This window comes from Triticum urartu, chromosome 7, assembly GCF_003073215.2.
Source record: "Triticum urartu cultivar G1812 chromosome 7, Tu2.1, whole genome shotgun sequence".
NCBI lineage: Eukaryota > Viridiplantae > Streptophyta > Magnoliopsida > Poales > Poaceae > Triticum > Triticum urartu.
This window is the reverse complement of record NC_053028.1, coordinates 281,212,000-281,221,082: the sequence shown is the minus strand read 5'-3', so window position 1 is coordinate 281,221,082 and position 9,083 is coordinate 281,212,000.

Sequence of the window (9,083 nt, the reverse complement as noted above, 5' to 3'; positions counted from 1 at the left end):
CGCTCCATTGCATATTCAGTGTCATGGGGCAAGGGCTTCATCATACTCCCCTTCTTGAATTTGATAAACGGCCGCACAGAAGGTAATACTTTAAATTCAAAAAGCATTGCTTAGCGCACATGAACAAGTTTTCAGCGCACAGGACAAAACGAGCGAGTTCATTGAAAGATTACATTCATGGAACATTCATCCGCCACAAGGCGGGCACCCTTCAGAACGCTCTCATAATACATCTCGGGCTTGCGATGCTCCTTGCCCGGCGATGGCCTGTCCTTCACAAGCTTCTCAGCATCCAGCTTGCCCCAGTGCACCTTCGCACGGGCAAGCGCCCTACGGGCACCCTCGATGCATATGGAGCGCTTGATGACTTCGAGCCTTGGAAAGGCCTCCACCAGCCGCCTCACCAGCCCGAAGTAGCTCCCAGGCATGGCCTCTCCAGGCCACAACCGGACTATGAGGCCCTTCATGGCCTGTTCGGAGGGGCGTGATGCAACTAAACTATAAAATGCATGAGTTGATACATGTTATTTGGTTGTCTGTCTATGGGAGGGGGGTGGGAGGGCCGCCGCCCCCTCTAGATGCAACCGTTCTAACTGAGAGGCTGCTTTGTACTTCCGCTGCGATAGCCGCCGTATGCTCCTCCGTTCGGAGAGAGCATTCGGTGTTTCCATTGACCATGATGACTCCTCGAGGGCCTGGCATCTTGAGCTTGAGGTATGCGTAGTGCGGCACCGCATTGAACTTGGCAAATGTGGTTCGCCCGAGCAGTGCATGATAGCCACTGCGGAACGGACTATGTCGAAGATTAACTCCTGCTTCGGAAATTATCCGAGAGATCCGAAGACCACTTCAAGTGTAACTGAGCCTGTACAGTTGTCCTCTACACCTGGTATGACGCCTTTAAAGGTCGTTTTAGTGGGTTTAATCCTCGAGGGATCGATGCCCATTTTCCCACACTATATCCTGGTAAAGCATGTTCAGGCTGCCGCCGCCGTCCATAATGACTCTAGTAATATGCGGCCCGGAAGTAGATTGGGCTCTTAGGTTTCATATCCCAAAACCCCCAAAATATTCAAATTTATCGGTACTTTTTTTTTGAACTTAATGTTCATATGGGAGTATGGAGCACCCAAGTGCTGCTAATTCTTTTCGGATAGTAAGCTCCTTCAATTTTGGTCCTCCTGGTGCAGTGGCGGCTGTGGGGGCGCTATAGGCCTTGCCTGTAAGGGTGTGTTGATGGTTGAGGTTTCTATTTTTTTTTTCTTTTCTATTCTATTTTTAAAATTTATTTTTCCATATTCTAATTCATGAATATCTATTAAAAATTGTGAACATTGTTTAGTCCCTAGATAAATTTTAATTTGATGAACATTTTTTAAAATAATATTTTTAAATTTTGTGAATAATATTTGAAATCCATGAATATTTTTAAAATTTTAAATTATTTTCAAAAAATTCAAGTATTTTTAGTCTACAAAATTTAAAAATATATATTTTTGAAAAATCCATGAATATCTTTTGATTTAACAAACTTTTTCAAATAAAGAAAGACAACTGGCCTTTTATAAAATTGTAGGGGAGCAAGCCAGTGGAGCAGGGAGGCGAACTGAGTGAGCGAGAGGTTTGTGGGTTGGCTCATGTGGATGTTACCGCAACAATTCAATTCCATGGTTTCAAAGTAGAATATGAGCTCCCAAGGGAATCACACACCGACCACCAGCCGACACCGAGGTCAAAATGTTTAAAGATACCACAACTCCACAACAAACAACTCCACTCTCCTCTTAGAATAAATGCCGTCTCTAGCAGCACCCCAACACAATATACAAATGAAAAACACCACCAAAACATAATTAAAACCCAGCCAACATTCATAAACTAAAATAAAACAGCCGGCCATAATAATCTGCTAGAGAAAAAATGACTTAATCCCATGAGTGAATAACGGTGTTGCGCAGCGTGCATTAGCCTTTAGTAATAATAAGATACTAAGCTCCATAAATTTGGAGCCTCCTCGTGCATCGGGGTAGTAGGGGACGCTATAGGCGCCACCTGAAAGGGTGTGTGCCGTTGGGCCAGCTGGGTTTTCGGGTTTTGAGAATGTATTACATGATTTTTTTTTGTGTTTTCAACAAAAGTGTTGTTTTTATTTTGGTTTTCCCCGCTTTATCCTTTTCCTCTTTGTGTGTTCATTTTTCCTTCTCTTTTTTTTTATTCTTTCACATGCTATTTCATGAATATTTATTAAAAGTTGTGAGCATTTAAAAGGACTATGAAATTTTTCTAGAATTTGTGAACAGTTTTTTAATTCAAAAATATTTTTAATTCAAGAATGATTTAAAGCTTCAGCAGCATTTTTATATCAATGTACCTTTTTAAAATTCATGAACATTGTTTGAAATCCATGAATATTTTAAAATTCATGAATATTCTTTAAAATGGCTGTCTTTTTAATTCACAACATTTTAAAAAATCTAATAATTTTTACAAAATATGTGAACTTATTTTGCTTTAATGAACTTCTTCAAATAAAAAATATGGTATCCATTTTTTTCTGAACCAGTAGAGCGGCAGAAAAAAGCTAAGGGAGTGAGCTAACTTAGCGAGAGCTTCATGGGCTAGCCCATATGAGCGTTATAACAATAATTGGACGGTCACAACATCGAATAAGACCTCCAAGGCCGAAATATGTAAGGACTCCACCACACACCTTACAACTCCACTCTTATTTCAGAACAAATACCATGTCCAACAACAACCTAACATGATAGACAAATGAAATAAAAATATAATTAAAACCTAAGGCAGTGTAGACAAAACCATGACATAAAAACCGACCACAATAACTTTTCCTCGAGAAAAAGAGTTGATCCTATGAATGAAGAACGACGCAGCGAAGCATGCATTAGATTAGCCTCTAGTAAATTCTATCCATAAAAATTAACCATGTGACATGCTCGTCCTGCCTATAACTAAGAGAGGCCCAGCTCGCTCTAAGTAGGGTATCTGTAAAGGATCGTTTTTGTTGAATTAATTGTTGTCACTATATATGTAGGTGAACAATGCAGGCAATTGCTCTTCAAGCAACATACCTTCACGATTAAAGTACATCATATCGGATCACGTCAACATTATTTGTCTAGAGCCCTCCTAATATATTTTTATACATCATGTTAATATCCGGGTTTTCATTATGAATATATATGCTTTTAGTAGAATCACTCCATGCCTTTGTTTGCTATGATATGTTCCTGTAGCATGTTGTTTTCTTTCTCTAAACATTGCTTCCGGATGTTTTTTTGCCATGTTAGTATTTTTCACTAAGTCTGTGATGCTGATATCTTTTGCACTTTTGCCATGCTTGTTTGAACCTATTCTATTGTGATTTAGCCGTAGCTCAGTGTTCATGTTTTGTCAAACATCTCTTGTACATCACTGCCATATGCTTTGGTGCTATGTTGGAGTGCATTAGCTTAGTTTCCTGTTGCATTCTAAGTGGCATAGTGCTGTTAGTCGCAGTTTTGCGTCATTCTTGTGATGCTTGCCATTTGCAAACCGTGCATCCGTTTCCGGTGATCTTTATATCGATTTCAACCGAAATCATCTCATCTTTCCAGCGGCATACTTGGTTTGCCAAGTTAATTCCTTGATCAGTCTTTTCCTTCCGGAGCACGCATATGCATTGCATATCATGTCTTGCATATCATGCCATGTTTTGCATCATGTTGCTTGTGCATTGGACCGTGGTTGATTGTTGTTCCTTTGCTTGTGTTCTTGCTTTGGGTTGATCCGGGAGACGAGTACGTGAACGAGGAACCTGTTGAGTACGCTTTCAAGGATCAAGCTTTCGACAACTCTGAGAACTTTGCAGGCAAGATGACCTCACCCTCGAAATCACTTCTATCTTTGCTTGCTAGATGTTCGCTCTATTGCTATGTCGCGCTTCCTACCACTTTCTATATCATGCCTCCCATGTTGCCATGTCAAGCCTCTAACCCACCTTTCCTAGCAAACCATTGTTTGGCTATGTTACCGCTTTTGCTCAGCCCCTCTTATAGCGTTGCTAGTTGCAGGTGAAGATGAAGCTTGTTCCATGTTGTAACATGGATATTGTTGGGATATCATTATTTATGTCTTATTTAATTTAATGCATCTATATACTTGGTAAAGGGTGGAAGGCTCGGCCTTATGCCTGGTGTTTCGTTCCACTCTTGCCGCTCTAGTTTCCGTCATACCGGTGTTACGTTCCTTGATTTTGCGTTCCTTACGCAGTTGGGTATTATGGGAACCCCGTGACAGTTCGCCTTGAATAAAACTCCTCCAGCAAGGCCCAACCTTGGTTTTACCATTTGCATACCTACCACCATATACCTTTCCCTTGGGTTCTGCAGACTCAAGGTTCATCTTTATTTTAACCCCCCTGGGCCAGTGCTCCTCTGAGTGTTGGTCCGGACTAGAGTACTTTGCAGCGCCACCTCGGGGAAACTCGAGGGTTTGTTTTAGTTGTACGGAGTGCTCATCTGGTGTGCCCTGAGAACGAGATACGTGCGACTCCAATCGGGATTTGTCGGCACATCGGGCGGCTTTGCTGGTCTTGTTTTGCCATTGTCGAAATGTTTTGTAACCGGGATTCCGAGACTGATCGGGTCTTCCTGGGAGAAGGAATATCCTTCGTTGACCGTGAGAGCTTGTGATGGGCTAAGTTGGGACATCACTGCAGGGTATAAACTTTCGAGAGCCGTGCCCACGGTTATGTGGCAGATGGGAATTTGTTAATATCCGGTTGTAGAGAACCTGACACTCAACTTAATTAAAATGAATTTTGATGCCAGACATAAGTTAAATGAGAGGCGAATCAGCGCGGTGAAAATAGGGTGGAGTCAGTATATAATGATGAACATAAGTTACCTTGCACTAAAAGATACATATGGTTTAAATACTCAAAGGGAGAATGTCTTCAACGAATTGGCCCGCAGTGCAAAGCCGCCGAATATGAAGATCTGTCCGGGGAGAAAGGTCTCACCCTGGATCGCATCACTGTTGATGATCGGAGAAGCCATCGGGCCTAAAAGTGATGACACAGAGGAACTCTCAATGAAAGCACCAATGTCAGTGTCAAAACCGGCGGATCTCGGGTAGGGGGTCCCGAACTATGCGTCTAGGCAGATGGTAACAGGAGACAAGGGACACGATGTTTTTACCCAGGTTCGGGCCCTCTCGATGGAGGTAAAACCCTACGTCCTGCTTGATTAATATTGATGATATGGGTAGTACAAGAGTAGATCTACCACGAGATCAGAGAGGCTAAACCCTAGAAGCTAGCCTATGGTATGATTGTCGTTCGTCCTACGGACTAAAACCTTCTGGTTTATATAGACACTGGAGAGGGCTAGGGTTACATAAAGTCGGTTACAATGGTAGGAGATCTACATATCCGTATCACCAATCTTGCCTTCCACGCCAAGGAAAGTCCCTTTCGGACACGGGACGAAGTCTTCAATCTTGTATCTTCATAGTCCAGGAGTCCGGCCGAAGGTATAGTCCGGCTATCCGGACACCCCCTAATCCAGGACTCCCTCACCTACCCCTCTATTTATATGTTGAGCCTTGGGGTCGAAACTTGGAGTAAAAGCCTCCACAAAGTCGGTTTCACCCGAAAGGCAAGAGTCCTTCTCGGACTCCAGGGCCAGGCGCTAGGGTTCCCGGCGTTTGGACCCAGATGCTAGGGTTCCCGGCGTCTGGACCCAGACGCCAGGGACCCTGGCGTCTGGCCCCTGGACTCCGCAAAACTTCCTTTTGCGCTTTCCAAAAACCTTGTGGGCTTTCCCCTTTGGCCCAAATAAAGTGTTCTCGTACCCAAACATTTCGGGATACATCCGGAACCCCTTCCGGTGAATTCCGGAACCCTTCCGGAGACCAAACACTATTATCCCATATATCAAACTTTATCTCCAGACCATTCCAGAGTTCCTCTTCATGTCCTTGATCTTATCTGGAACTCCAAACAACATTCGGTTACCAACATACATAACTCTTAAATACTATATCGTCAACGAACGTTAAGCGTGTGGACCCTACGGGTTCGAGAACTATGTAGACATGACCGAGACACTTCTCTGGTCAATAACCAATAGCGGAACCTGGATGCACATATTGGCTCCTACATATTCTACAAAGATCTTTATCGGTCGAACCGCATAACAACATATGTTGTTCCCTTTGTCTTCGGTATGTTACTTGCCCAAGATTCGATCGTCGGTATATCAATACCTAGTTCAATCTCGTTACCGGCAAGTCTCTTTACTCGTTCCGTAATACATCATCCCGCAACTAACTCATTAGTTACAATGCTTGCAAGGCTTATAGTGATGTGCATTACCGAGTGGGCCCAGAGATACCTCTCCGACAATTAGAGTGACAAATCCTAATCTCGAAATACGCCAAATCAACAAGTACCTTCAGAGACACCTGTAGAGCACCTTTATAATCACCCAGTTACGTTGTGACGTTTGGTAGCACACAAAGTGTTCCTTCGGTAAACGGGAGTTGCATAATCTCATAGTCATAGGAACATGTATAAGTCATGAAGAAAGCAATAGCAACATACTAAATGATCAAGTGCCGGAATGGGTCAAGTCAATCACATCATTCTCCTAATGATGTGATCCCGTTAACCAAATGACAACTCATGTCTATGGTTAGGAAACTTAACCATCTTTGATTAACGAGCTAGTCAAGTAGAGGCATACTAGTGACATTATGTTTGTCTATGTATTCACACATGTATTATGTTTCCGGTTAATACAATTATAGCATGAATAATAAACATTTATCATGAAATAAGGAAATAAATAACAACTTTATTATTGCCTCTAGGGCATATTTCCTTCAGTCTCCCACTTGCACTAGAGTCAATAATCTAGTTCACATCGCCATGTAATTTAACACCAATAGTTCACATCACCATGTGATTACCACCCATAGTTCACATCGTCATGTGACCAACACCCAAAGGGTTTACTAGAGTCAATAATCTAGTTCACATCGCTATGTGATTAACACCCAACGAGTACTAAGGTGTGATCATGTTTTGCTTGTGAGAGAAGTTTAGTCTACGGGTCTGTCACATTCAGATCCGTATGTATTTTGCAAATTTCTGTGTCAACAATGCTCTGCATGGAGCTACTCTAGCTAATTTCTCCCACTTTCAAAATGTATCCAGATTGAGACTTAGAGTCATCTGGATCAGTGTCAAAATTTGCATCGACGTAACCCTTTACGACGAACCTTTTGTCACCTCCATAATTGAGAAACGTATCCTTATTCCACTAAGGATAATTTTGACCGCTGTCCAGTGTTCTACTCCTAGATCACTATTGTACTCCCTTGCTAAACTCAATGTAGGGTATACAATAGATCTGGTACACAACATGGCATTCTTTATAGAAACTATGGCTGAGGCATAGGGAATGACTTTCATTCTCTTTCTATCTTCTGCCGTGGTCGGGCTTTGAGTCTTACTCAATTTCACACCTTGTAACACAGGTAAGATCTCTTTCTTTGACTGTTCCATTTTGAACTACTTCAAAATCTTGTCAAGGTATGTACTCATTGAAAAAACTTATCAAGAGTCTTGATCTATCTCTATAGATCTTGATGCTCAATATGTAAGTAGCTTCATCGAGGTATTTATTTGAAAAACTCCTTTCAAATACTCCTTTATGCTTTCCAGAAAATACTACATTATTTTCGATCAACAATATGGTATTCACACATTCTTATCAGAAATGTTGTAGTGCTACCACTCACTTTCTTGTAAATACAGGCTTCACCGCAAGTCTGTATAAAACCATATGGTTTGATCACACTATCAAAATGTTTATTCCAACTCCGAGATGCTTGCACCAGTCCATTGATGGATCACTGGAGCTTGCTCACTTTGTTAGCACCTTTAGGATCGACAAAACCTTCAGGTTGCATCATATACAACTCTTCTTCCAGAAATCCATTCAGGAATGCAGTCTTTACATCCATTTTCCAAATTTCATAATCATAAAATGCGGCAATTGCTAACATGATTCAGACGGACTTAAGCATCGATACGAGTGAGAAAATCTCATTGTAGTCAACACCTTGAACTTGTCGAAAACATTTTGCGACAATTCGAGCTTTGTAGATAGCAACACTACTATCAGTGTCCGTCTTCCTCTTGAAGATCCATTTATTTTCTATGGCTTGTCGATCATTGGGCAAGTCAACCAAAGTCCATACTTTGTTCTTATACATGGATCCCATCTCAGATTTCATGGCCTCAAGCCATTTCGCGGAATCTGGGCTCATCATCGCTTCCTCATAGTTCGTAGGTTTGTCATGGTCAATAAACATGACCTCAAGAACAGGATTACTGTACCACTCTGGTGCAGATCTCACTCTGGTTGACCTACGAGGTTTGTTAGTAACTTTATCTGAAGTTACATGATCATCATCATTAGCTTCCTCACTAATTGGTGTAGGAGTCACAGAAACAGATTTCTGTGATGAACTACTTTCCGATAAGGGAGCAGGTACAGTTACCTCATCAAGTTCTACTTTCCTCCCACTCACTTCTTTCGAGAGAAACTCCTTCTCTAGAAAAGATCCATTTTCAGCAACAAATATCTTTCCTTCGGATCTGTGATAGAAGGTGTACCCAACAGTTACTTTTGGGTATCCTATGAAGACGCACTTCTTCGACTTGGGTTTGAGCTTATCAAGATGAAAGTTTTTCACATAAGCATCGCAACCCCAAACTTTAAGAAACGATAGCTTAGGCTTCTTGCTAAACCACAGTTCATACAGTGTCGTCTCAACGGATTTAGATGGTGCCCTTTTTAATGTGAATGCAGCTGTCTCTAATGCATAACCCCAAAACAATAGTGGTAAATCGGTAAGAGACATCATAGATTGCACTATATCAAATAAAGTACGCTTATGATGTTTGGACACACCATTACGCTGTGGTGTTCTAGGTGGCATGAGTTTGTGAAACTATTCTACATTGTTTTAATTGAAGACCAAACTCGTAACTCAAATATTCGCCTCTG